Source organism: Anomaloglossus baeobatrachus, chromosome 2, assembly GCF_048569485.1.
Source record: "Anomaloglossus baeobatrachus isolate aAnoBae1 chromosome 2, aAnoBae1.hap1, whole genome shotgun sequence".
NCBI lineage: Eukaryota > Metazoa > Chordata > Amphibia > Anura > Aromobatidae > Anomaloglossus > Anomaloglossus baeobatrachus.
The window spans coordinates 453,136,237-453,158,579 of NC_134354.1; positions in this window are offsets into that span (position 1 = coordinate 453,136,237).

Consider the following 22,343-nt stretch of genomic DNA (forward strand, 5'->3'; position numbering starts at 1 on the left):
GCCGGGGGGGCCTCTCTGTCCTGAGCGGGAGTTTGGGGAGCCACTCTGTCCTGAGCGGGAGCCACTCTGTCCTGAGCAGGAGCCAGGGGGGCCACTCGGTCCTGACCGGGAGCCGGGAGGGCCACTCTGTCCTGAGCGGGAGCCGGTGAGGCCACTCTGTCCTGAGCGGGAGTCGTGGGGGCACTCTGTCCTGAGCGGGAGCCGGGGGGGCCACTCTGTCCTGAGCGGGAGCCGGGAGGGCCACTCTGTCCTGAGCAGGAGCCGGGGGGGCCACTTTGTCCTGAGCGGGAGGCAGAGGGGCCACTCTGTCCTGAGTGGGAGCCGGGGGGGCCACTCTGTCCTGAGCGGGAGCCACTCTGTCCTGAGCGGGAGTCGGGGTGGCCACTCTCTCCTGAGCGGGAGCCAGGGGGGCCACTCTGTCCTGAGCGGGAGATAAGGGGGCCACTCTGTCCTCAGCGGGAGATAAGGGGGCCACTCTGTCCTAAGCGGGAGATAAGGGGGCCACTCTGTCCTGAGCGGGAGATAAGGGGGCCACTCTGTCCTGAGCGGGTGCTGGGGGGGCCAATCTTTCCTGAGCGGGAGCCGGGGGGGGCACTCTGTCCTGAGCGGGGAGCCAAGAAGGCCACTCTGTCCTGAGCAGGAGCCGGGGGAGGCCACTCTGTCCTGAGCGGGAGCCGGGGGAGGCCACTCTGTCCTGAGCAGAAGTCGGGGGGAGGCCACCCTGTCATGAGCGGGAGCCGGGGGGGCCACTCTGTCCTGAGCGGGAGCCGGGGGGCCACTCTGTCCTGAGCGGGTGCCGGGGGGGGCCACTCTGTCTTGAGCGGGAGTCACTCTGTCCTGAGCTGGAGCCGGGGGGGGCCACTCGGTCCTGAGCGGGAGTCGGGGGGGCCACTCTGTCCTGAGCGGGAGCCGGGGGAGCCACTCTGTACTGAGCGGGAGCCGGGGGGGCCACTCTGTCCTGAGCGGGAGCCAGGGGGACCACTCTGTCCTGAGCAGGAGCCACTCTGTCCTGAGCGAATGCCTGGGGGCCATTCTGTCCTGAGCAGGAATCAGGGGGGCCACTCTGTCCTGAGCGGGAGCCGGGTGGGCCACTCTGTCCTGAGCGGGAGATAAGGGGGCCAATCTGTCCTGAGCGGGAGATAAGGGGGCCACTCTGTCCTGAGCGGGAGTCGGGGGGGGCCACTCTGTCCTGAGCAGAAGCCGGGGGGGCCACTCTGTCCTGAGCGGGAGTTGGGGGGCCACTCTGTCCTGAGCGGGAGCCACTCTGTCCTGAGCAGGAGCCGGGGGGGCCTTTCGGTCCTGAGCGGGAGGCGGGAGGGCCACTCTGTCCTGAGCGGGAGTCGGTGAGGCCACTCTGTCCTGAGCGGGAGTCGGGGGGGGGCCACTCTGTCCCGAGCGGGAGCCGGGGGGGCAACTCTGTCCTGAGCGGGAGCCGGGGGGGCCACTCTGTCCTGAGCAGGAGCCGGGGGGCCCCTCTGTCCTGAGCGGGAGGCAGAGGGGCCACTCTGTCCTGAGTGGGAGCCGGGGGGGCCACTCTGTCCTGAGCGGGAGCCACTCTGTCCTGAACGGGAGTCGGGGTGGCCACTCTGTCCTGAGCGGGAGCCGGGGGGGCCACTTTGTTCTGAGCGGGTGCCGGGGGGACCACTCTGTCCTGAGCGGGAGCTGGGTGAGCCACTCTGTCCTGAGCGGGAGCCACTCTGTCCTGAGCAGGAGTCGGGGGAACCACTCTGTCCTGAGCGGGAGTCGGAGGGGCCACTCTGTCTTGAGCAGGAGCCGGTGGGGCACTCTGTCTTGAGCGGGAGCCGAGGGGGCCACTCTTTCCTAAGCGGGAGTCGGGGAGGCCACTCTGTCCTAAGCGGGAGTCGGGGGAGCGACTCTGTCCTGAGCGGGAGTCGGGGGGCCACTCTCTCCTGAGCGGGAGCCGGGGGGGCCACTCTGTCCTGAGCGGGAGATAAGGGGGCCACTCTGTCCTCAGCGGGAGATAAGGGGGCCACTCTGTCCTGAGCGGGAGATAAGGGGGCCACTCTGTCCTGAGCGGGAGATAAGGGGGCCACTCTGTCCTGAGCGGGTGCTGGGGGGGCCAATCTTTCCTGAGCGGGAGCCGGGGGGGGCACTCTGTCCTGAGCGGGAGCCGGGGAAGGCCACTCTGTCCTGAGCAAGAGCCGGGGGAGGCCACTCTGTCCTGAGCGGGAGCCGGGGGAGGCCACTCTGTCCTGAGCGGAAGTCGGGGGGAGGCCACCCTGTCCTGAGCGGGAGCCGGGGGGGCCACTCTGTCCTGAGCGGGAGCCGGGGGGGCCACTCTGTCCTGAGCGGGTGCCGGGGGGGGGGCCACTCTGTCTTGAGCGGGAGTCACTCTGTCCTGAGCTGGAGCCGGGGGGGGGGCCACTCGGTCCTGAGCGGGAGTCGGGGGGGCCACTCTGTCCTGAGCGGGAGCCGGGGGAGCCACTCTGTACTGAGCGGGAGCCGGGGGGGCCACTCTGTCCTGAGCGGGAGCCAGGGGGACCACTCTGTCCTGAGCAGGAGCCACTCTGTCCTGAGCGAATGCCTGGGGGCCATTCTGTCCTGAGCAGGAATCAGGGGGGCCACTCTGTCCTGAGCGGGAGCCGGGTGGGCCACTCTGTCCTGAGCGGGAGATAAGGGGGCCAATCTGTCCTGAGCGGGAGATAAGGGGGCCACTCTGTCCTGAGCGGGAGTCGGGGGGGGCCACTCTGTCCTGAGCAGAAGCCGGGGGAGCCACTCTGTCCTGAGCGGGAGTTGGGGGGCCACTCTGTCCTGAGCGGGAGCCACTCTGTCCTGAGCAGGAGCCGGGGGGGGCCTTTCGGTCCTGAGCGGGAGGCGGGAGGGCCACTCTGTCCTGAGCGGGAGTCGGTGAGGCCACTCTGTCCTGAGCGGGAGTCGGGGGGGCCACTCTGTCCTGAGCGGGAGCCGGGGGGGCCACTCTGTCCTGAGCGGGAGCCGGGGGGGCCACTCTGTCCTGAGCAGGAGCCGGGGGGCCCCTCTGTCCTGAGCGGGAGGCAGAGGGGCCACTCTGTCCTGAGTGGGAGCCGGGGGGGCCACTCTGTCCTGAGCGGGAGCCACTCTGTCCTGAGCGGGAGTCGGGGTGGCCACTCTGTCCTGAGCGGGAGCCGGGGGGCCACTTTGTTCTGAGCGGGTGCCGGGGGACCACTCTGTCCTGAGCGGGAGCTGGGTGAGCCACTCTGTCCTGAGCGGGAGCCACTCTGTCCTGAGCAGGAGTCGGGGGAACCACTCTGTCCTGAGCGGGAGTCGGAGGGGCCACTTTGTCTTGAGTAGGAGCCGGGGGGCCACTCTGTCTTGAGCGGGAGCCGAGGGGGCCACTCTTTCCTAAGCGGGAGTCGGGGGGGCCACTCTGTCCTAAGCGGGAGTCGGGGGAGCGACTCTGTCCTGAGCGGGAGTCGGGGGGGCCACTCTGTCCTGAGCAGAAGCCGGGAAGGCCACTCTGTCCTGAGCAGGAGTTTGGGGAGCCACTCTGTCCTGAGCGGGAGCCACTCTGTCCTGAGCAGGAGCCGGGGGGGCCAATCGGTCCTGAGCGGGAGCTGGGAGGGCCACTGTGTCCTGAGTGGGAGCCGGTGAGGCCACTCTGTCCTGAGCGGGAGTCGGGGGGGGGGCACTCTGTCCTGAGCGGGAGCCGAGGGGGCCACTCTGTCCTGAGCGGGAGCCGGGGGGGGCCACTCTGTCCTGAGCAGGAGCCGGGGGGCCACTCTGTCCTGAGCGGGAGCCACTCTGTCCTGAGCGGGAGTCGGGGTGGCCACTCTGTCCTGAGCGGGAGCCGGGGGGGCCACTCTGTCCTGAGCGGGAGATAAGGGGGCCACTCTGTCCTGAGCGGGAGATAAGGGGGCCACTCTGTCCTGAGTGGGAGATAAGGGGGCCACTCTATCCTGAGCGGGAGATAAGGGGGCCACTCTGTCCTGAGCGGGTGCTGGGGGGGCCAATCTGTCCTGAGCGGGAGCCGGGGAAAGCCACTCTGTCCTGAGCGGGAGCCGGGGAAAGCCACTCTGTCCTGAGCAGGAGGCGGGGGAGGCCACTCTGTCCTGAGCGGGAGCCGGGGGAGGCCACTCTGTCCTGAGCGGGAGTCGGGGGAGCGACTCTGTCCTGAGCGGGAGTCGGGGGGGCCACTCTGTCCTGAGCAGAAGCCGGGGGGGCCTCTCTGTCCTGAGCGGGAGTTTGGGGAGCCACTCTGTCCTGAGCGGGAGCCACTCTGTCCTGAGCAGGAGCCAGGGGGGCCACTCGGTCCTGACCGGGAGCCGGGAGGGCCACTCTGCCCTGAGCGGGAGCCGGTGAGGCCACTCTGTCCTGAGCGAGAGTCGGGGGGGCACTCTGTCCTGAGCGGGAGCCGGGGGGGCCACTCTGTCCTGAGCGGGAGCCGGGAGGGCCACTCTGTCCTGAGCAGGAGCCGGGAGGGGGCCACTCTGTCCTGAGCGGGAGGCAGAGGGGCCACTCTGTCCTGAGTGGGAGCCGGGGGGGCCACTCTGTCCTGAGCGGGAGCCACTCTGTGCTGAGCGGGAGTCGGGGTGGCCACTCTCTCCTGAGCGGGAGCCGGGGGGGCCACTCTGTCCTGAGCGGGAGATAAGGGGGCCACTCTGTCCTCAGCGGGAGATAAGAGGGCCACTCTGTCCTGAGCGGGAGATAAGGGGGCCACTCTGTCCTGAGCGGGAGATAAGGGGGCCACTCTGTCCTGAGCGGGTGCTGGGGGGGCCAATCTTTCCTGAGCGGGAGCCGGGGGGGGCACTCTGTCCTGAGCGGGAGCCGGGGAAGGCCACTCTGTCCTGAGCGGGAGCTGGGGGAGGCCACTCTGTCCTGAGCGGAAGTCGGGGGAGGCCACCCTGTCCTGAGCGGGAGCCGGGGGGGCCACTCTGTCCTGAGCGGGAGCCGGGGGGGCCACTCTGTCTTGAGCGGGAGTCACTCTGTCCTGAGCTGGAGCCGGGGGGGCCACTCGGTCCTGAGCGGGAGTCGGGGGGGCCACTCTGTCCTGAGCGGGAGCCGGGGGAGCCACTCTGTACTGAGCGGGAGCCGGGGGGGCCACTATGTCCTGAGCGGGAGCCAGGGGGACCACTCTGTCCTGAGCAGGAGCCACTCTGTCCTGAGCGAATGCCTGGGGGCCATTCTGTCCTGAGCAGGAATCAGGGGGGCCACTCTGTCCTGAGCGGGAGCCGGGTGGGCCACTCTGTCCTGAGCGGGAGATAAGGGGGCCAATCTGTCCTGAGCGGGAGATAAGGGGGCCACTCTGTCCTGAGCGGGAGTCGGGGGGGCCACTCTGTCCTGAGCGGGAGTTGGGGGGCCACTCTGTCCTGAGCGGGAGCCACTCTGTCCTGAGCAGGAGCCGGGGGGGGCCTTTCGGTCCTGAGCGGGAGGCGGGAGGGCCACTCTGTCCTGAGCGGGAGTCGGTGAGGCCACTCTGTCCTGACCGGGAGTCGGGGGGGCCACTCTGTCCTGAGCGGGAGCCGGGGGGGCCACTCTGTCCTGAGCGGGAGCCGGGGGGGCCACTCTGTCCTGAGCAGGAGCCGGGGGGCCCCTCTATCCTGAGCGGGAGGCAGAGGGGCCACTCTGTCCTGAGTGGGAGCCGGGGGGGCCACTCTGTCCTGAGCGGGAGCCGGGGGGGCCACTCTGTCCTGAGAGGGAGCCACTCTGTCCTGAGCGGGAGTCGGGGTGGCCACTCTGTCCTGAGCGGGAGCCGGGGGGGCCACTTTGTTCTGAGCGGGTGCCGGGGGGACCACTCTGTCCTGAGCGGGAGCTGGGTGAGCCACTCTGTCCTGAGCGGGAGCCACTCTGTCCTGAGCAGGAGTCGGAGGGGCCACTCTGTCTTGAGCAGGAGCCGGGGGGCCACTCTGTCTTGAGCGGGAGCCGAGGGGGCCACTCTTTCCTAAGCGGGAGTCGGGGGGGCCACTCTGTCCTAAGCGGGAGTCGGGGGAGCGACTCTGTCCTGAGCGGGAGTCGGGGGGGCCACTCTGTCCTGAGCAGAAGCCGGGAAGGCCACTCTGTCCTGAGCAGGAGTTTGGGGAGCCACACTGTCCTGAGCGGGAGCCACTCTGTCCTGAGCAGGAGCCGGGGGGGCCACTCGGTCCTGAGCGGGAGCCGGGAGGGCCACTCTGTCCTGAGTGGGAGCCGGTGAGGCCACTCTGTCCTGAGCGGGAGTCGGGGGGGGCCACTCTGTCCTGAGCGGGAGCCGAGGGGGCCACTCTGTCCTGAGCGGGAGCCGGGGGGGGCCACTCTGTCCTGAGCAGGAGCCGGGGGGGCCACTCTGTCCTGAGCGGGAGCCACTGTGTCCTGAGCGGGAGTCGGGGTGGCCACTCTGTCCTGAGCGGGAGCCGGGGGGGCCACTCTGTCCTGAGCGGGAGATAAGGGGGCCACTCTGTCCTGAGCGGGAGCCGGGGGGGCCACTCTGTCCTGAGCGGTAGGCGGGGGACCACTTTGTCCTGAGCGGGAGCCGGGGGGGCCACTCTGTCCTGAGCGGGAGCCAGGGGAGGCCACTCTGTCCTGAGCGGGAGCTGGGGGAGGCCACTCTGTCCTGAGCGGGAGCCGGGGGAGGCCACTCTGTCCTGAGCGGGAGCCGAGGGAGGCCACTCTGTCCTGAGCGGGAGTCGGGGGGGCCACTCTGTCCTGAGCGGGAGCCGGGGGGGCCACTCTGTCCTGAGCGGGTGCCGGGGGGGGGCCACTCTGTCTTGAGCGGGAGTCACTCTGTCCTGAGCTGGAGCCGGTGGGGGGCCACTCGGTCCTGAGCGGGAGTCGGGGGGGCCACTCTGTCCTGAGCGGGAGCCGGGGGAGCCACTCTGTACTGAGCGGGAGCCGGGGGGGCCACTCTGTCCTGAGCGGGAGCCAGGGGGACCACTCTGTCCTGAGCAGGAGCCACTCTGTCCTGAGCGAATGCCTGGGGGCCATTCTGTCCTGAGCAGGAATCAGGGGGGCCACTCTGTCCTGAGCGGGAGCCGGGTGGGCCACTCTGTCCTGAGCGGGAGATAAGGGGGCCAATCTGTCCTGAGCGGGAGATAAGGGGGCCACTCTGTCCTGAGCGGGAGTCGGGGGGGGCCACTCTGTCCTGAGCAGAAGCCGGGGGAGCCACTCTGTCCTGAGCGGGAGTTGGGGGGCCACTCTGTCCTGAGCGGGAGCCACTCTGTCCTGAGCAGGAGCCGGGGGGGGGCCTTTCGGTCCTGAGCGGGAGGCGGGAGGGCCACTCTGTCCTGAGCGGGAGTCGGTGAGGCCACTCTGTCCTGAGCGGGAGTCGGGGGGGCCACTCTGTCCTGAGCGGGAGCCGGGGGGGCCACTCTGTCCTGAGCGGGAGCCGGGGGGGCCACTCTGTCCTGAGCAGGAGCCGGGGGGCCCCTCTGTCCTGAGCGGGAGGCAGAGGGGCCACTCTGTCCTGAGTGGGAGCCGGGGGGGCCACTCTGTCCTGAGCGGGAGCCACTCTGTCCTGAGCGGGAGTCGGGGTGGCCACTCTGTCCTGAGCGGGAGCCGGGGGGCCACTTTGTTCTGAGCGGGTGCCGGGGGACCACTCTGTCCTGAGCGGGAGCTGGGTGAGCCACTCTGTCCTGAGCGGGAGCCACTCTGTCCTGAGCAGGAGTCGGGGGAACCACTCTGTCCTGAGCGGGAGTCGGAGGGGCCACTTTGTCTTGAGTAGGAGCCGGGGGGCCACTCTGTCTTGAGCGGGAGCCGAGGGGGCCACTCTTTCCTAAGCGGGAGTCGGGGGGGCCACTCTGTCCTAAGCGGGAGTCGGGGGAGCGACTCTGTCCTGAGCGGGAGTCGGGGGGGCCACTCTGTCCTGAGCAGAAGCCGGGAAGGCCACTCTGTCCTGAGCAGGAGTTTGGGGAGCCACTCTGTCCTGAGCGGGAGCCACTCTGTCCTGAGCAGGAGCCGGGGGGGCCAATCGGTCCTGAGCGGGAGCTGGGAGGGCCACTGTGTCCTGAGTGGGAGCCGGTGAGGCCACTCTGTCCTGAGCGGGAGTCGGGGGGGGGGCACTCTGTCCTGAGCGGGAGCCGAGGGGGCCACTCTGTCCTGAGCGGGAGCCGGGGGGGGCCACTCTGTCCTGAGCAGGAGCCGGGGGGCCACTCTGTCCTGAGCGGGAGCCACTCTGTCCTGAGCGGGAGTCGGGGTGGCCACTCTGTCCTGAGCGGGAGCCGGGGGGGCCACTCTGTCCTGAGCGGGAGATAAGGGGGCCACTCTGTCCTGAGCGGGAGATAAGGGGGCCACTCTGTCCTGAGTGGGAGATAAGGGGGCCACTCTATCCTGAGCGGGAGATAAGGGGGCCACTCTGTCCTGAGCGGGTGCTGGGGGGGCCAATCTGTCCTGAGCGGGAGCCGGGGAAAGCCACTCTGTCCTGAGCGGGAGCCGGGGAAAGCCACTCTGTCCTGAGCAGGAGGCGGGGGAGGCCACTCTGTCCTGAGCGGGAGCCGGGGGAGGCCACTCTGTCCTGAGCGGGAGTCGGGGGAGCGACTCTGTCCTGAGCGGGAGTCGGGGGGGCCACTCTGTCCTGAGCAGAAGCCGGGGGGCCTCTCTGTCCTGAGCGGGAGTTTGGGGAGCCACTCTGTCCTGAGCGGGAGCCACTCTGTCCTGAGCAGGAGCCAGGGGGGCCACTCGGTCCTGACCGGGAGCCGGGAGGGCCACTCTGCCCTGAGCGGGAGCCGGTGAGGCCACTCTGTCCTGAGCGAGAGTCGGGGGGGCACTCTGTCCTGAGCGGGAGCCGGGGGGGCCACTCTGTCCTGAGCGGGAGCCGGGAGGGCCACTCTGTCCTGAGCAGGAGCCGGGAGGGGGCCACTCTGTCCTGAGCGGGAGGCAGAGGGGCCACTCTGTCCTGAGTGGGAGCCGGGGGGGCCACTCTGTCCTGAGCGGGAGCCACTCTGTGCTGAGCGGGAGTCGGGGTGGCCACTCTCTCCTGAGCGGGAGCCGGGGGGGCCACTCTGTCCTGAGCGGGAGATAAGGGGGCCACTCTGTCCTCAGCGGGAGATAAGGGGGCCACTCTGTCCTGAGCGGGAGATAAGGGGGCCACTCTGTCCTGAGCGGGAGATAAGGGGGCCACTCTGTCCTGAGCGGGTGCTGGGGGGGCCAATCTTTCCTGAGCGGGAGCCGGGGGGGGCACTCTGTCCTGAGCGGGAGCCGGGGAAGGCCACTCTGTCCTGAGCGGGAGCTGGGGGAGGCCACTCTGTCCTGAGCGGAAGTCGGGGGAGGCCACCCTGTCCTGAGCGGGAGCCGGGGGGGCCACTCTGTCCTGAGCGGGAGCCGGGGGGGCCACTCTGTCTTGAGCGGGAGTCACTCTGTCCTGAGCTGGAGCCGGGGGGGCCACTCGGTCCTGAGCGGGAGTCGGGGGGGCCACTCTGTCCTGAGCGGGAGCCGGGGGAGCCACTCTGTACTGAGCGGGAGCCGGGGGGGCCACTATGTCCTGAGCGGGAGCCAGGGGGACCACTCTGTCCTGAGCAGGAGCCACTCTGTCCTGAGCGAATGCCTGGGGGCCATTCTGTCCTGAGCAGGAATCAGGGGGGCCACTCTGTCCTGAGCGGGAGCCGGGTGGGCCACTCTGTCCTGAGCGGGAGATAAGGGGGCCAATCTGTCCTGAGCGGGAGATAAGGGGGCCACTCTGTCCTGAGCGGGAGTCGGGGGGGCCACTCTGTCCTGAGCGGGAGTTGGGGGGCCACTCTGTCCTGAGCGGGAGCCACTCTGTCCTGAGCAGGAGCCGGGGGGGGCCTTTCGGTCCTGAGCGGGAGGCGGGAGGGCCACTCTGTCCTGAGCGGGAGTCGGTGAGGCCACTCTGTCCTGACCGGGAGTCGGGGGGGCCACTCTGTCCTGAGCGGGAGCCGGGGGGGCCACTCTGTCCTGAGCGGGAGCCGGGGGGGCCACTCTGTCCTGAGCAGGAGCCGGGGGGCCCCTCTATCCTGAGCGGGAGGCAGAGGGGCCACTCTGTCCTGAGTGGGAGCCGGGGGGGCCACTCTGTCCTGAGCGGGAGCCGGGGGGGGCCACTCTGTCCTGAGAGGGAGCCACTCTGTCCTGAGCGGGAGTCGGGGTGGCCACTCTGTCCTGAGCGGGAGCCGGGGGGGCCACTTTGTTCTGAGCGGGTGCCGGGGGGACCACTCTGTCCTGAGCGGGAGCTGGGTGAGCCACTCTGTCCTGAGCGGGAGCCACTCTGTCCTGAGCAGGAGTCGGAGGGGCCACTCTGTCTTGAGCAGGAGCCGGGGGGCCACTCTGTCTTGAGCGGGAGCCGAGGGGGCCACTCTTTCCTAAGCGGGAGTCGGGGGGGCCACTCTGTCCTAAGCGGGAGTCGGGGGAGCGACTCTGTCCTGAGCGGGAGTCGGGGGGGCCACTCTGTCCTGAGCAGAAGCCGGGAAGGCCACTCTGTCCTGAGCAGGAGTTTGGGGAGCCACACTGTCCTGAGCGGGAGCCACTCTGTCCTGAGCAGGAGCCGGGGGGGCCACTCGGTCCTGAGCGGGAGCCGGGAGGGCCACTCTGTCCTGAGTGGGAGCCGGTGAGGCCACTCTGTCCTGAGCGGGAGTCGGGGGGGGCCACTCTGTCCTGAGCGGGAGCCGAGGGGGCCACTCTGTCCTGAGCGGGAGCCGGGGGGGGGGCCACTCTGTCCTGAGCAGGAGCCGGGGGGGCCACTCTGTCCTGAGCGGGAGCCACTGTGTCCTGAGCGGGAGTCGGGGTGGCCACTCTGTCCTGAGCGGGAGCCGGGGGGGCCACTCTGTCCTGAGCGGGAGATAAGGGGGCCACTCTGTCCTGAGCGGGAGCCGGGGGGGCCACTCTGTCCTGAGCGGTAGGCGGGGGACCACTTTGTCCTGAGCGGGAGCCGGGGGGGCCACTCTGTCCTGAGCGGGAGCCAGGGGAGGCCACTCTGTCCTGAGCGGGAGCTGGGGGAGGCCACTCTGTCCTGAGCGGGAGCCGGGGGAGGCCACTCTGTCCTGAGCGGGAGCCGAGGGAGGCCACTCTGTCCTGAGCGGGAGTCGGGGGGGCCACTCTGTCCTGAGCGGGAGCCGGGGGGGCCACTCTGTCCTGAGCGGGAGCAACTCTGTCCTGAGCGGGAGCCGGGGGCCCACTCGGTCCTGAGCGGGAGCCAGGGGGGCCACTCTGTCCGGAGCGGGAGCCGGGGGGGCCACTCTGTCCTGAGCGGGAGTCAGGGGGGGCGACTCTGTCCTGAGCGGGAGCCGGGGGGCCACTCTGTCTTTAGCGGGAGTCACTCTGTCCTGAGCGGGAGCCGGGGGGGCCACTCGGTCCTGAGCGGGAGTCGGGGGGGCCACTCTGTCCTGAGCGGGAGCCGGGTGAGCCACTCTGTCCTAAGCGGGAGCCGGGGGGGCCACTCTGTCCTGAGCGGGAGCCGGGGGGACCACTCTGTCCTGAGCAGGAGCCACTCTGTCCTGAGCGGATGCCTGGGGGCCACTCTGTCCTGAGCAGGAATAAGGGGGGCCACTCTGTCCTGAGCGGGAGCCGGGGGGGCCACTCTGTCCTTAGCCGGAGATAAGGGGGCCACTCTGTCCTGAGCGGGAGTCGGGGGGCCACTCTGTCCTGAGCAGAAGCCGGGGGGCCACTCTGTCCTGAGCGGGAGTTGGGGGGGCCACTCTGTCCTGAGCGGGAGCCACTCTGTCCTGAGCAGGAGCCGGGGGGGCCACTCTGTCCTGAGCGGGAGCCGGGGGGGCCACTCTGTCCTGAGCGGGAGATAAGGGGGCCACTCTGTCCTGAGCGGGAGATAAGGGGGCCACTCTGTCCTGAGCGGGAGCCGGGGGGGCCACTCTGTCCTGAGCGGGATCCGGGGGGGCCACTCTGTCCTGAGCAGGAGCCGGAAGAGCCACTCTGTCCTGAGCGGGAGCCGGGGGTGCAACTCTGTCCTGAGCGGGAGCCGGGAAGGCCACTCTGTCCTGAGCTGGATCTAGGAGGGCCACTCTGTCCTGAGCGGGAGCCGGGGGGCCACTCTGTCCTGAGTGGGAGCCGTAGGGCCACTCTGTCCTGAGCGGGAGCTGGGGGGCCACTCTGTCCTGAGCGGGAGGCGGGGGGGGGCCATTCTGTCCTGAGCGGGAGCCACTCTGTCCTGAGCGGGAGCCGGTGGGCCACTCTGTCCTAAGCGGGAGCCGGGGGCCACTAAGTCATGAGCGGGAGCCGGGAGGGCCACTCTGTCCTGAGCGGTAGGCGGGGGGTCATTTTGTCCTGAGCGGGAGCCGGGGGGGCCACTCTGTCCTGAGCGGGAGCCAGGGGAGGCCACTCTGTCCTGAGCGGGAGCTGGGGGAGGCCACTCTGTCCTGAGCGGGAGCCGGGGGAGGCCACTCTGTCCTGAGCGGGAGCCGAGGGAGGCCACTCTGTCCTGAGCGGGAGTCGGGGGGGCCATTCTGTCCTGAGCGGGAGCCGGGGGGGCCACTATGTCCTGAGTGGGAGCAACTCTGTCCTGAGCGGGAGCCGGGGGGTCCACTCGGTCCTGAGCGGGAGCCAGGGGAGCCACTCTGTCCGGAGTGGGAGCCGAGGGGGGGCCACTCTGTCCTGAGCGGGAGTCAGGGGGGCGACTCTGTCCTGAGCGGGAGTCGGGGGGGCCACTCTGTCCTGAGCGGGAGTCGGGCGGGCCACTCTGTCCTGAGCGGGAGTCGGGGGGGCCACTCTGTCCTGAGCGGGTGTCGGGGGGCCACTCTGTCCTGAGTGGGAGTCGGGGGGGCCACTCTGTCCTGAGCATGAGGTGGGGGGCAACTGTGTTCTGAGGGGGAGCCGGGGGGGCCACTCTGTCCTGAGCGTGAGGTGGGGGGGCCACTCTGTCCTGAGCGGGATCCGGGGGGGCCACTCTGTCCTGAGCGGGAGCCGGGGGGGCCACTCTGTCCTGAGCGGGAGTCGGGGGGCCACTCTGTCCTGAGCGGGAGCCACTCTGTCCTGAGCAAGAGTCGGGGGGGCCACTCTGTCCTGAGCGGGACTCAGGGGGGGCCACTCTGTCCTGACCGGGAGTCGGGGGGGCCACTCTGCCCTGAGCGGGAGTAGGGGGGCCACACTGTCCTGAGCGGGAGTAAGGGGGGCCACTCTGTCCTGAGCGGGAGTCGGGGGGGCCACTCTGTCCTGAGGGGGAGCCGATGGGGTCCACTCTGTCCTGAGCAGAAGCCGGGGGGGCCACTCTGTCCTGAGCGGAAGCCGGGGGGGCCACTCTGTCCTGAGCGGGAGCCGGGGAGGGCACTTTGTCCTGAGCGGGAGCCGGGGAGGCCACTCTGTCCTGAGCGGGAGCCGGGGGGGCCACTCGGTCCTGAGCGGGAGCCGGGGGGGACACTCTGTCCTGAGCGGGAGCCACTCTGTCCTGAGCGGGAGCCGGGGGGGCCACTCTGTCCTGAGCGGGATTCCGGGGGCCACTCTGTCCTGATCGGGAGCCGGGGGGGCCACTCTGTCCTGAGCAGGAGCTGGGGGGGCTACTCTGTCATGAGCGGGAGCCACTCTGTCCTGAGCAGGAGTCGGGGGAACCACTCTGTCCTGAGCGGGAGTCGGAGGGGCCACTCTGTCTTGAGCGGGAGCCGGGGGGCCACTCTGTCTTGAGCGGGAGCCGAGGGGGCCACTCTTTCCTAAGCGGGAGTCGGGGGGGACACTCTGTCCTGAGCGGGAGTCGGGGGAGCGACTCTGTCCTGAGCGGGAGTCGGGGGGGCCACTCTGTCCTGAGCAGAAGCCGGGGGGGCCACTCTGTCCTGAGCGGGAGTTTGGGGAGCCACTCTGTCCTGAGCGGGAGCCACTCTGTCCTGAGCAGGAGCCGGGGGGGCCACTCGGTCCTGACCGGGAGCCGGGAGGGCCACTCTGTCCTGAGCGTGAGCCGGTGAGGCCACTCTGTCCTGAGCGGGAGTCGGGGGGGCACTCTGTCCTGAGCGGGAGCCGGGGGGGTCACTCTGTCCTAAACGGGAGCCGGGGGGGCCACTCTGTCCTTAGCAGGAGCCGGGGGGGGCCACTCTGTCCTGAGCGGGAGGCAGAGGGGCCACTCTGTCCTGAGTGGGAGCCGGGGGGGCCACTCTGTCCTGAGCGGGAGCCGGGGGGCCACTCTGTCCTGAGCGGGAGCCACTCTGTCCTGAGCGAGAGTCGGGGTGGCCACTCTCTCCTGAGCGGGAGCCGGGGGGGCCACTCTGTCCTGAGCAGGAGATAAGGGGGCCACTCTGTCCTCAGCGGGAGATAAGGGGGCCACTCTGTCCTGAGCGGGAGATAAGGGGGCCACTCTGTCCTGAGCGGGAGATAAGGGGGCCACTCTGTCCTGAGCGGGTGCTGGGGGGGCCAATCTGTCCTGAGCGGGAGTCGGGGGGGCACTCTGTCCTGAGCGGGAGCCGGGGAAGGCCACTCTGTCTTGAGCAGAAGCCGGGGGAGGCCACTCTGTCCTGAGCGGGAGCCGGGGGAGGCCACTCTGTCCTGAGCGGGAGTCGGGGGAGGCCACCCTGTCCTGAGCGGGAGCCGGGGGGGCCACTCTGTCCTGAGCGGGAGTCGGGGGGGTCCACTCTGTCCTGAGCGGGAGCCGGGGGGGGCCACTCTGTCTTGAGCGGGAGTCACTCTGTCCTGAGCTGGAGCCGGGGGGGGCCACTCGGTCCTGAGCAGGAGTCGGGGGGGCCACTCTGTCCTGAGCGGGAGCCGGGGGAGCCACTCTGTACTGAGCGGGAGCCGGGGGGGCCACTCTGTCCTGAGCGGGAGCCAGGGGGACCACTCTGTCCTGAGCAGGAGCAACTCTGTCCTGAGCGAATGCCTGGGGGCCATTCTGTCCTGAGCAGGAATCAGGGGGGCCACTCTGTCCTGAGCGGGAGCCGGGTGGGCCACTCTGTTCTGAGCGGGAGATAAGGGGGCCACTCTGTCCTGAGCGGGAGATAAGGGGGCCACTCTGTCCTGAGCGGGAGTCGGGGGGGCCACTCTGTCCTGAGCAAAAGCCGAGGGGGCCACTCTGTCCTGAGCGGGAGTTGGGGGGGCCACTCTGTCCTGAGCGGGAGCCACTCTGTCCTGAGCAGGAGTCGGGGGGGGCCTTTCGGTCCTGAGCGGGAGGCGGGAGGGCCACTCTGTCCTGAGCGGGAGTCGGTGAGGCCACTCTGTCCTGAGCGGGAGTCGGGGGGGGCCACTCTGTCCTGAGCGGGAGCCGGGGGGCCACTCTGTCCTGAGCGGGAGTCGGGGGGGCACTCTGTCCTGAGCAGGAGCCGGGGGGGCCCCTCTGTCCTGAGCGGGAGGCAGAGGGGCCACTCTGTCCTGAGTGGGAGCCGGGGGGGCCACTCTGTCCTGAGCGGGAGCCGGGGGGGCCACTCTGTCCTGAGAGGGAGCCACTCTGTCCTGAGCGGGAGTCGGGGTGGCCACTCTGTCCTGAGCGGGAGCCGGGGGGGCCACTTTGTTCTGAGCGGGTGCCGGGGGGACCACTCTGTCCTGAGCGGGAGCTGGGGGGGCCACTCTGTCCTGAGCGGGAGCCACTCTGTCCTGAGCAGGAGTCGGGGGAACCACTCTGTCCTGAGCGGGAGTCGGAGGGGCCACTCTGTCTTGAGCAGGAGCCGGGGGGCCACTCTGTCTTGAGCGGGAGCCGAGGGGGCCACTCTTTCCTAAGCGGGAGTCGGGGGGGCCACTCTGTCCTGAGCGGGAGTCGGGGGGGCCACTCTGTCCTGAGCAGAAGCCGGGAAGGCCACTCTGTCCTGAGCAGGAGTTTGGGGAGCCACTCTGTCCTGAGCGGGAGACACTCTGTCCTGAGCAGGAGCCGGGGGGGGCCACTCGGTCCTGAGCGGGAGCCGGGAGGGCCACTCTGTCCTGAGTGGGAGCCGGTGAGGCCACTCTGTCCTGAGCGGGAGTCGGGGGGGGCCACTCTGTCCTGAGCGGGAGCCGAGGGGGCCACTCTGTCCTGAGCGGGAGCCGGGGGGGCCACTCTGTTCTGAGCGGGAGTCGGGGGGGCCACTCTATCCTGAGCGGGAGTCGGGGGGCCACTCTGTCCTGAGTGGGAGCCGGGGGGGCCACTCTGTCCTGAGCGGGAGGTGGGGGGGCCACTCTGTCCTGAGCGGGATCCGGGGGGGCCACTCTGTCCTGAGCGGGAGCCGGGGGGCCACTCTGTCCTGAGCAGGAGTCGGGGGGCCACTCTGTCCCGAGCGGGAGCCACTCTGTCCTGAGCAGGAGTCGGGGGGGGCCACTCTGTCCTGAGCGGGAGTCAGGGGGGGCCACTCTGTCCTGACCGGGAGTCGGGGGGGGGCCACTCTGTCCTGACCGGGAGTCGGGGGGGCCACTCTGCCCTGAGCGGGAGTCGGGGGGCCACACTGTCCTGAGCGGGAGTCAGGGGGGCCACTCTGTCCTGAGCGGGAGTCGGGGGGGCCACTCTGTCCTGAGGGGGAGCCGGGGGGTCCACTCTGTCCTGAGCGGAAGCCGGGGGGGCCACTCTGTCCTGAGCGGGAGCCGGGGGGGCCACTCGGTCCTGAGCGGGAGTCGGGGGGGACACTCTGTCCTGAGCGGGAGCCACTCTGTCCTGAGCGGGAGTCGGGGGTGCCACTCTGTCCTGAGCGGGAGTCGGGGGGGCCACTCTGCCCTGAGCAGGAGCCGGGGTTCCAATCTGTCCTGAGCGGGAGCCGGGGGAGCCACTCTGTCCTGAGCGGGAGCCGGGGGGGCCACTCTGTCCTGAGCGGGATTCCGGGGGCCACTCTGTCCTGATCGGGAGCCGGGGGGGCCACTCTGTCCTGAGCAGGAGCTGGGGGGGCTACTCTGTCCTGAGCGGGAGCCACTCTGTCCTGAGCAGGAGTCGGGGGAACCACTCTGTCCTGAGCGGGAGTCGGAGGGGCCACTCTGTCTTGAGCGGGAGCCGGGGGGCCACTCTGTCTTGAGCGGGAGCCGAGGGGGCCACTCTTACCTAAGCGGGAGTCGGGGGGGACACTCTGTCCTGAGCGGGAGTCGGGGGGGCCACTCTGTCCTGAGCAGAAGCCGGGGGGGCCACTCTGTCCTGAGCGGGAGTTTGGGGAGCCACTCTGTCCTGAGCGGGAGCCACTCTGTCCTGAGAAGGAGCCGGGGGGGGCCACTCTGTCCTGACCGGGAGTCGGGGGGGCCACTCTGCCCTGAGCGGGAGTCGGGGGGCCACACTGTCCTGAGCGGGAGTCAGGGGGGCCACTCTGTCCTGAGCGGGAGTCGGGGGGGCCACTCTGTCCTGAGGGGGAGCCGGGGGGTCCACTCTGTCCTGAGCGGAAGCCGGGGGGGCCACTCTGTCCTGAGCGGGAGCCGGGGGGGCCACTCGGTCCTGAGCGGGAGTCGGGGGGGACACTCTGTCCTGAGCGGGAGCCACTCTGTCCTGAGCGGGAGTCGGGGGTGCCACTCTGTCCTGAGCGGGAGTCGGGGGGGCCACTCTGCCCTGAGCAGGAGCCGGGGTTCCAATCTGTCCTGAGCGGGAGCCGGGGGAGCCACTCTGTCCTGAGCGGGAGCCGGGGGGGCCACTCTGTCCTGAGCGGGATTCCGGGGGCCACTCTGTCCTGATCGGGAGCCGGGGGGGCCACTCTGTCCTGAGCAGGAGCTGGGGGGGCTACTCTGTCCTGAGCGGGAGCCACTCTGTCCTGAGCAGGAGTCGGGGGAACCACTCTGTCCTGAGCGGGAGTCGGAGGGGCCACTCTGTCTTGAGCGGGAGCCGGGGGGCCACTCTGTCTTGAGCGGGAGCCGAGGGGGCCACTCTTTCCTAAGCGGGAGTCGGGGGGGACACTCTGTCCTGAGCGGGAGTCGGGGGGGCCACTCTGTCCTGAGCAGAAGCCGGGGGGGCCACTCTGTCCTGAGCGGGAGTTTGGGGAGCCACTCTGTCCTGAGCGGGAGCCACTCTGTCCTGAGAAGGAGCCGGGGGGGCCACTCGGTCCTGACCGGGAGCCGGGAGGGCCACTCTGTCCTGAGCGGGAGCAGGTGAGGCCACTCTGTCCTGAGCGGGAGTCGGGGGGGCACTCTGTCCTGAGCGGGAGCCGGGGGGGCAACTCTGTCCTGAGCGGGAGCCGGGGGGGGCCACTCTGTCCTGAGCAGGAGCCGGGGGGGCCACTCTGTCCTGAGCAGGAGGCAGAGGGGCCACTCTGTCCTGAGTGGGAGCCGGGGGGGCCACTCTGTCCTGAGCGGGAGCCGGGGGGGCCACTCTGTCCTGAGCGGGAGCCACTCTGTCCTGAGCGGGAGTCGGGGTGGCCACTCTCTCCTGAGCGGGAGCCGGGGGGGCCACTCTGTCCTGAGCGGGAAATAAGGGGGCCACTCTGTCCTCAGCGGGAGATAAGGGGGCCACTCTGTCCTGAGCGGGAGATAAGGGGGCCACTCTGTCCTGAGCGGGAGATAAGGGGGCCACTCTGTCCTGAGCGGGTGCTGGGGGGGCCAATCTGTCCTGAGCGGGAGCCAGGGGGGCACTCTGTCCTGAGCGGGAGCCGGGGAAGGCCACTCTGTCCTGAGCAGGAGCCGGGGGAGGCCACTCTGTCCTGAGCGGGAGCCGGGAAAGGCCACTCTGTCCTGAGCGGGAGTCGGGGGAGGCCACCCTGTTCTGAGCGGGAGCCGGGGGGGCCACTCTGTCCTGAGCGGGAGCCGGGGGGGCCACTCTGTCTTGAGCGGGAGTCACTCTGTCCTGAGCTGGAGCCGGGGGGGGCCACTCTGTCTTGAGCGGGAGTCACTCTGTCCTGAGCTGGAGCCGGGGGGGGCCACTCGGTCCTTAGCGGGAGTCGGGGGGGCCACTCTGTCCTGAGCGGGAGCCGGGGGAGCCACTCTGTACTGAGCGGGAGCCGGGGGGGCCACTCTGTACTGAGCGGGAGCCAGGGGGACCACTCTGTCCTGAGGAGGAGCCACTCTGTCCTGAGCGAATGCCTGGGGGCCATTCTGTCCTGAGCAGGAATCAGGGGGGCCACTCTGTCCTGAGCGGGAGCCGGGTGGGCCACTCTGTCCTGAGCGGGAGATAAGGGGGCCACTCTGTCCTGAGCAGGAGATAAGGGGGCCACTCTGTCCTGAGCGGGAGTCGGGGGGGCCACTCTGTCCTGAGCAGAAGCCGGGGGGGCCACTCTGTCCTGAGCGGGAGTTGGGGGGGCCACTCTGTCCTGAGCGGGAGCCACTCTGTCCTGAGCAGGAGTCGGGGGGGCCACTCTGTCCTGAGCAGAAGCCGGGGGGGCCACTCTGTCCTGAGCGGGAGGCGGGAGGGCCACTCTGTCCTGAGCGGGAGTCGGTGAGGCCACTCTGTCCTGAGCGGGAGTCGGGGGGGCCACTCTGTCCTGAGCGGGAGCCGGGGGGGCCACTCTGTCCTGAGCGGGAGCAGGGGGGGGCCACTCTGTCCTGAGCAGGAGCCGGGGGGGCCCCTCTGTCCTGAGCGGGAGGCAGAGGGGCCACTCTGTCCTGAGTGGGAGCCGGGGGGGCCACTCTGTCCTGAGCGGGAGCCGGGGGGGCCATTCTGTCCTGAGAGGGAGCCACTCTGTCCTGATCGGGAGCCGGGGGGGCCACTTTGTTCTGAGCGGGTGCCGGGGGGACCACTCTGTCCTGAGCGGGAGCTGGGGGGGCCACTCTGTCCTGAGCGGGAGCCACTCTGTCCTGAGCAGGAGTCGGGGGAACCACTCTGTCCTGAGCGGGAGTCGGAGGGGCCACTCTGTCTTGAGCAGGAGCCGGGGGGCCACTCTGTCTTGAGCGGGAGCCGAGGGGTCACTCTTTCCTAAGCGGGAGTCGGGGGGGCCACTCTGTCCTGAGCGGGAGTCGGGGGAGCGACTCTGTCCTGAGCGGGAGTCGGGGGGGCCACTCTGTCCTGAGCAGAAGCCGGGAAGGCCACTCTGTCCTGAGCAGGAGTTTGGGGAGCCACTCTGTCCTGAGCGGGAGCCACTCTGTCCTGAGCAGGAGCCGGGGGGGCCACTCGGTCCTGAGCGGGAGCCGGGAGGGCCACTCTGTCCTGAGTGGGAGCCGGTGAGGCCACTCTGTCCTGAGCGGGAGCCGGTGAGGCCACTCTGTCCTGAGCGGGAGTCGGGGGGGCCACTCTGTCCTGAGCGGGAGCCGAGGGGGCCACTCTGTCCTGAGCGGGAGCCGGGGGGGCCACTCTGTCCTGAGCGGGAGCAACTCTGTCCTGAGCGGGAGTCGGGGTGGCCACTCTGTCCTGAGCGGGAGCCGGGGGGGGCCACTCTGTCCTGAGCGGGAGATAAGGGGGCCACTCTGTCCTGAGCGGGAGATAAGGGGGCCACTCTGTCCTGAGCGGGAGATAAGGGGGCCACTCTATCCTGAGCGGGAGATAAGGGGGCCACTCTGTCCTGAGCGGGTGCTGGGGGGGGCCAATCTGTCCTGAGCGGGAGCCGGGGGGGGCACCCTTTCCTGAGCGGGAGCCGGGGAAGGCCACTCTGTCCTGAGCAGGAGGCGGGGGAGGCCACTCTGTCCTGAGCGGGAGCCGGGGGAGGCCACTCTGTCCTGAGCGGAAGTCTGGGGAGGCCACTCTGTCCTGAGCGGGAGCTGGGGGGGCCACTCTGTCCTGAGCGTGAGCCGGGGGGGCCACTCTGTCCTGAGCGGGAGCTGGGGGGGGCCACTCTGTCTTGAGCGGGAGTCACTCTGTCCTGAGCGGGAGCCGGGGGGGCCACTCGGTCCTGAGCAGGAGTCGGGGGGGGCCACTCTGTCCTGAGCGGGAGCCGGGGGAGCCACTCTGTACTGAGCGGGAGCCGAGGGGGCCACTCTGTCCTGAGTGGGAGCCGGGGGGACCACTCTGCCCTGAGCTGGAGCCACTCTGTCCTGAGCGGATGCCTGGGGGCCATTCTGTCCTGAGCAGGAATCGGGGGGGCCACTCTGTCCTGAGCGGGAGCCGGGGGGGCCACTCTGTCCTGAGCGGGAGATAAGGGGGCCACTCTATCCTGAGCGGGAGATAAGGGGGCCACTCTGTCCTGAGCGGGAGTCAGGAGGGGCCACTCTGTCCTGAGCAGAAGCCGGGGGGGGCACTCTGTCCTGAGCGGGAGTTGGGGGGGCCACTCTGTCCTGAGCGGGAGGCATTCTGTCCTGAGCAGGAGCCGGGGGGGCCTTTCGGTCCTGAGCAGGAGGCGGGAGGGCCACTCTGTCCTGAGCGGGAGCCGGTGAGGCCACTCTGTCCTGAGCGGGAGTCGGGCGGGGCCACTCTGTCCTGAGCGGGAGCCGGGGGGGGCCACTCTGTCCTGAGCGGGAGCCGGGGGGGCAACTCTGTCCTGAGCAGGAGCCGGGGGGCCCCTCTGTCCTGAGCGGGAGGCAGAGGGGCCACTCTGTCCTGAGTGGGAGCCGGGGGGGCCACTCTGTCCTGAGCGGGAGCCGGGGGGGCCACTCTGTCCTGAGAGGGAGCCACTCTGTCCTGAGCGGGAGTCGGGGTGGCCACTCTGTCCTGAGCGGGAGTCGGGGGAACCACTTTGTTCTGAGCGTGTGCCAGGGGGACCACTCTGTCCTGAGCGGGAGCCGGGGGGGGCACTCTGTCCTGAGCGGGAGCCGGGGAAGGCCTCTCTGTCCTGAGCAGGAGTCGGGGGAGGCCACTCTGTCCTGAGCGGGAGCCGGGGGGGGCCACTCTGTCCTGAGTGGGAGATAAGGGGGCCACTCTGTCCTGAGCGGGAGATAAGGGGGCCACTCTGTCCTGAGCGGGAGCCGGGGGGGCCACTCTGTCCTGAGCAGGATCCGGGGGGACCACTCTGTCCTGAGCAGGAGCCGGAAGAGCCACTCTGTCCTGAGCGGGAGCCGGGGGGGGCAACTCTGTCCTGAGCGGGAGCCGGGAAGGCCATTCTGTCCTGATCGGGATCCGGGAGGGCCACTCTGTCCTGAGCGGGAGCCGGGGGGCCACTCTGTCCTGAGCGGGAGCCGGAGGGCCACTCTGTCCTGAGCGGGAGCCGGGGGGGCCACTCTGTCCTGAGCGGGAGGCGGGGGGGCCATTCTGTCCTGAGCGGGAGCCACTCTGTCCTGAGCGGGAGCCGGTGGGCCACTCTGTCCTAAGCAGGAGCCGGGGGCCACTAAGTCATGAGCAGGAGCCGGGGGGGCCACTCTGTCCTGAGCGGTAGGCGGGGGGCCACTTTGTCCTGAGCGGGACCCGGGGGGGGCCACTCTGTCCTGAGCGGGAGCCAGGGGAGGCCACTCTGTCCTGAGCGGGAGCTGGGGGAGGCCACTCTGTCCTGAGCGGGAGCCGGGGGAGGCCACTCTGTCCTGAGCGGGAGCCGAGGGAGGCCACTCTGTCCTGAGCGGGAGTCGGGGGGCCACTCTGTCCTGAGCGGGAGCCGGGGGGGCCACTCTGTCCTGAGCGGGAGCAACTCTGTCCTGAGCGGGAGCCGGGGGCCCACTCGGTCCTGAGCGGGAGCCAGGGGGGCAACTCTGTCCGGAGCGGGAGCCGGGGGGGCCACTCTGCCTGAGCGGGAGTCAGGGGGGCGACTCTGTCCTGAGCGGGAGCCGGGGGGCCACTCTGTCTTGAGCGGGAGTCACTCTGTCCTGAGCGGGAGCCGGGGGGGCCACTCGGTCCTGAGCGGGAGTCG